Here is a 6000-nt window from a genome sequence, read left to right as displayed (position 1 = left end):
TTACAAAGAGAATTAAAAGCATCACACAAAAGTTTCAAATTACTATCATGTTCATCATATTTCTTTTCTAGCCTTGTAATTGTCTCCTTCATGTCCTTCAATTGCTCCTGAACAGTGTTGTTAGCCTCCTGGGTCAACTTGAAAGGTCAATAGGGAACCATTTCCATATCTTTAGAGGAGACCGGGCCATTGTGCTCTTTGAAAGGAGACTCTTGTTTACTTTCCGATTTGTTGTTTTCTTCTTCAATTTCCTCTTCTTTGTCCATGTTCTCATTAGGGTTTACAGTCTGTTTTTCCTCATCCTCGGAATTATCCTGAGAGTCAGCCTCATCTTCCATATCATAAATTTCATACGAATTGGTCTTAGTCTTGGTAGGTTGATTCCTCTCTTAGGCACAAAGCCTAGCTGACCTTCTTTCCCCTAAGCTACTCTCAACTTTTTCTTGGTTTGTTCCTTTCACATCTTCCTCTTTCAAGTTTTGAATCTCCAAGTCAATGGTCAAGCTCTTTTTGGTAGACTCACTACTAGACCTCTTAGCTTTCCTCTGGGTGTTTTAGGTATTTCACTTTTCCTTTTGTCTGGGGTTAAATCCAACAAGGCCAGCTCAAAGGAATTCTTTTCCAAGGTCATAACAAGGCTTTTACCCATGCTTTTACTAGGACCTGAGAGGATAGATGTCTCGTTAGGGTTCTCAGAGATTAAACTAGGATTATTTTTAGGATTTTTCTGATAGCTACCATAACTACTAAAGACCAAAGCAATATAGCTTATGATGGAGGTATGATAAATGACATACTTATGCATTAAGAAAATAAAACCCTGATGTGAAGATGAATTCGCCCCATTTTGAATAGAGGAACCAAGGGACAAAAAAAAATATAATGACATATTAATCTTATGGTGTCTAATGTGGTTCGAAATGGGGAAGTGATAGCCATGGATGGTAGGATTATGACCCTCTAAGATAAAATGCTACATAACATGATAGTTGAGCGCAGGAAAAGGCTTAGGAAGGGTTGAACAATCATACCCATTTTGGAAGCAACCATTCTTTTGCCTTTCTCAAAGAATTTCTTCATGAAGCCTCTATAGTCTCCCTTGGTCTTTTTCTCAAGTTTCTCTCCTTCATTCTACAATCTGGTCACCTCTACTACGTACTCAAGTGACACCGTGAAGGTAATTCTTCCCACCATAATTACCCCATGTGGCTAGGAATTACAAACCCTGGCCGAGAGCTCCTTGTTGTAGCCCTCCATGTCCAAGAAGAAAGGAGTGATGCCCATAATTTGAAAGAGCTCTCATAGCTTTTTGTTATCTCTCAAATCTGCACAGTTACTCAGTTCAACACATTTTAGAGGGCCCCCCATTTTATCAAAGGAAAAAACATAGAAATACCAAACTTTATGAAAGCGACTGAGCAAAAAGCAGCAAAAATGACAACTGTTACTTCTTTCGCAAGAGAAGAACTTAAAAAACCCTTTCCTGATAACCCCCAAATAATTTTTCTCGCATGTGTAACACATGGGATCATCATTTCCTAAAAAGTTGATGTAAACATCACTCCTTTTCGCGTTCTCCAAAGTGAAAAAATTAGTCCTTTTTAGAGCCCTTCTAATAAATACTTTATCATCCCAAATCCAAGCATAGATCTCATCTATTGCCATCACGCTTGTATCAAGAAAGCTCATTTCAAAGACATTATCCACGTAGGCCATGCAACTATTGATGTAACCATAGTCATCAATGTGTTGAGTCATCTCCTTATAAGCCCACCCCCTGTGTGGGCCCAACTGGCAAATCAAGATTACAAAAAATAGGGGCATTAAAAAACTCATTCAAACAGGTCAATACTCCAACTTCCTGCTTTATTTTTTAAATTTCCTCCATCTTGTTCAAGGATTTCCTTCAACTCTCTAGAGCTATTTTCAAACTTAAAGATCTTCCCATCCATCATATGGAGATTCTAATTGGCAATGAGGTCAGCTAACCTATTACCTTCTCTATAGGTATGATGTATGTTAATGTTTTCAAATAATCCAATCTACCATTTACATTTGTCTATTATGTCTCTAATCTCCTAAGGAGGAGAGATTACATAATTGATGCAGTCAATAATTAGTTTTGAATCTCCTTCAAAAATTACATTCTTTTGAGTGATATCATATAGTTTCTAAAGACTCATCCAGGCTGCCCAAGCTTTCACCTTGTTGTTAGTAGCTTTCCCTAGACCAAAACCAAACCCAACAACCAAGAAGCTTTTATGATCATGGAATAAACCTCCTCCCAAGATCCCAGGGTTGCCTTTAGAGAACCCATCAAAATTACACTTAATCCATCCAATTTTAGGATATTTCCATAAACATTCAAAAAGTTGTGTCAAATTCTCATAACCTATTTTAATCTAAGATCTAGAAGAGATAGGAGGATTCTAGAGAAACTAGCTGACTCAACATTAATATTTTCCTTAATCTATTGAATAATGATGGTGGCCAAGATCTTTTTGTTTCTCTTCTCTTCTTTGACTATCTTTTTGTCTCGTTATTTCTAGATTTTCCAAGCAAGAAGGGGGGAGTTTGATGCCAAATACTCTTAGCAATCAGGTGGGAGTAAGTGGAAGCCTACCATGCCTCTAGGAAATCTTTGAAGTAATTGAGTTGCACCCAATTAATATTAAGCTTATTTAATATTTCTTCCCAAATATCCTGAGCAAAGATAGAATGTAGAACAATGTGATCAATGCTTTCAGATTTAGTGTAATAGAGTTCAAGCCTATTGACCAAACAAAATCCCCTTTTATTTAGGTTATCAATAGTAAGAATATGACCATCAGCAGTCACCCACCAAAAATAATTGATTTTTGGGATTAGCCCCTTAATCTAGATTGCCTTCCATAATACATTTTTTTCATTGTTTTCCTCCAAGAAATGGTAAGTAGACTTCACAGTGAAGTTCCCAAACACACTCTCTTTCCAAATCCATTCATCCTTCCCATTAGGAGTGTAAAGAGTATAGTTAGGAAGCAAGGCAGCGAGATCGACAACTTCCTTCAAAATTAGTCTTCTAGTGGAGGGTTGAACCTCCGGTCTAGATGAAACAAAACCACTTAGATCAATCCAAGAAGTGTGTCCCCTATCCCAAGTTATGAAATCATGTACCTTTCCCCCCCAATGTCTAATTAGGAACTTTTTGATATTCACCAAATGGGGGAGGGAATTTAAAGAATGATCAAGCAACTAAATGTCTTTCCGAAAATCAGTCTTTCTACCATTTCATTTAATCATCCTACCATTTATTTTGATATCATGTCCGATTTTAACCACACTATTCCAAATAGAAGAACCAAAGGGAATCTCTTCTTGGTTAAAGAATTTGTCCTCCTAGTTACTCTATAAGTTTTGGCTTTCAAAATTTTAGTCCAATCTTTCTTCTCCTTAGTTAATTGCCAACCAATTTTAGGAATAAGAGCTTTAATTAAAAGATTAAATCTTTCTTATGCCTAGTCCACCACAATTCTAGGGTCTACAAACAACATCCAAAGAGACCAGGGAGAGCGTACTTTTTTCTTCCATACTAGACTATAGGAAACTCCTTTTTATCCTTTCAATTTTTTAGCAACCACCCCAATTATCTTGAATAGAGATAGGTAATAAATAGGAAAATTTTGAAGGAAAGATTTAACTAGTTTATATTTCCTGCCAATATAGGAAGCTTCCCTTTCCAGCCAACTAACTTCTTTTGAAATCTTTCAAGCAAACCATTCCAAAAAAAATTATTAGGATTTTTGGAGACAAGGGGCAACCCGAGATAGGAATCAGGGAGGGTGGAAATTTGACAACCAAGAATGGAGGATATTTTGATTTGGAGGGTGGGTTTGACATTAAGAAAAAATAGTTTACTCTTAACAAAGTTAATATGTTGGCTTGAGATGATAGCATATCTATCTAGGGTCTTTTTACATTGCTTTGCCACATACATAAAAGGTTCACCAAAGATAAAAGTATCATCAACAAATTGTTGATGGGTAGTAGGGATTAGAGAAGAGGCAACTTTAAAGCCTTTTATAACAACCTAACATCAAAGTTTTTCAATTTTTCTCCATAGCACTTTAGAGGGAATGATGAAAAGATAGGGAGAGTGGGGGTCACCCTGATGAAGCCCTTTGCCACAAGAAAAGTAGCCCTTGGGACAACCATTAAGGAGGATTGAGAACTTAGGGTGCAAACACATTTCTCAATTAGGTCTAAGAAATTTCCTTTGAACCCAAATCTCTTTAGAACTTGAGAGAAATTCCTAGGACTCACTATCATAGGCATTAGAAATATCCAGTTTTAAATCCATCTAAGGTTTCTTAATGCTATCCATGGAATGAAAAAGTTCATGGGCCATAATGACCGCATCTAAAATGTGTCTTCCTTCCACAAAACCATTTTGAATTTTGGAGATCATTTTATCAAGCAGGGGTTTTAACTACTATGGTTTTGGAAATAATTTTATAAATAGTATTACATAAACTAATAGCCCAAAAATCCTTACTGGATTTAGAAATGTCATTCTTCAAAATCAAAGCAACAAAGGTGACATTTAGTTGTTTAAGGAGACTACTAGTTCTAAAGAAGTCTCTGATGGCATTGAATAAGTCACCCCTATTCACAACACATTCCCCTTTCTTTCTATGTGCAGGAAATAAATGCATAGTTGTACTTCTCGATTCTATAACTCACTCTTTTCACATACTTTATATTCATTTTCAACACTTTTCCTTAATCCAATTAATCAACTTGGAAAAGAGGGTCAATTGCATTCCAATCACAACTAATATACTTACTTTTTAGTCCTTGCATCCTTTGGGATTGGATTTATTAGACTCATCCCACTCTTTTGAATGTAAAGTTTCCTGAAATGAAAATTGAGCTTAGTAAATTCCCACCCTTCCATATGGACAATTGGCTAAGTTCCTACTTTTCAACTTTACTAATAGAGTTTTTAGGGTCTTGGAAACTCCCCCTTTTCTTGTGGATGTTATAACTCACAATGCTATCAAAGAGAACTTTCTCCACAGCTGCCCCAATGGAAAGAATGACTCCCCATTCCTACTCTCTAGGAGGATAGGGATACTATCAATCGGTGGCAAATTGATTGGAACATTAACAACTCAATCCACAAAACCAAGTAGTGTAGACAAAATGTTGTATGGCATCCTCCCTCTATGGGCTGGATCAAAATCAATGTGGATGGGGTGGCTAAAAGTAATCCTGGGTGGACTACATGTGGGGGAATGGCTAGGAATCACTCTGGTCAGCTGGTTTTCGTAGTGGCACTACCCCTGGGCACCCAGACTAACCACTACGTAGAAGCTAGTTCTGCCCACATTGGGCTACACATGGCTAAAAGAGAGGAGTTTATTAAAGTGTGGTTGGAGTCCGACTTACTAAACACTGTCAACTGCTTGAGTGGTCACATGGATCCTAGGTTGACGATTGCCAGGATTGCCGAAATATAATTAATTAACTGATAGAATTCAAAATCTCGCACATATACTGGGAAGGCAATAAGGTGGCAGATCTACTGGCCAATCTGGTAGTGGGATACATGGCAACCAACTAGTGGAGTAGCAAGGATACTTTCCCCAAAAATATGTGTGATCTGGCACGTAATGATTACTGCATCAATCAATGATCCCTCATCATGACATGACTGAGTTGATAGGGAAATGACTCTTTCTAGTTTTCCCACATGACTGAGTTGTGTGGTTTTTCTACTACTGTTTTGATATCCTCTGGGTGTGGCCCATTTTCTGTGATTGGTTGGTGATTGTGAGCCCCTTCTCCTATTACCTGGCGACTAGGAGAATAATAGGAGGGGACAAGAACATACAAGAATCCTCGACTTGTGAGAAGTGGAAAATGAATAAAGATGTTTGGCAGGAAGTCATCGATGGTGGTCTTGTCCCCTACCTGGACCAACTTCATGGCCCCTCTCCTCTAATTACAGAGGCCTTT

Source organism: Cryptomeria japonica, unplaced genomic scaffold (assembly GCF_030272615.1).
Source record: "Cryptomeria japonica unplaced genomic scaffold, Sugi_1.0 HiC_scaffold_38, whole genome shotgun sequence".
In the NCBI taxonomy this organism is placed as follows: domain Eukaryota; kingdom Viridiplantae; phylum Streptophyta; class Pinopsida; order Cupressales; family Cupressaceae; genus Cryptomeria; species Cryptomeria japonica.
The sequence above is the reverse complement of the archived record's forward strand: the minus strand, read 5'-3'. Positions refer to the sequence as shown.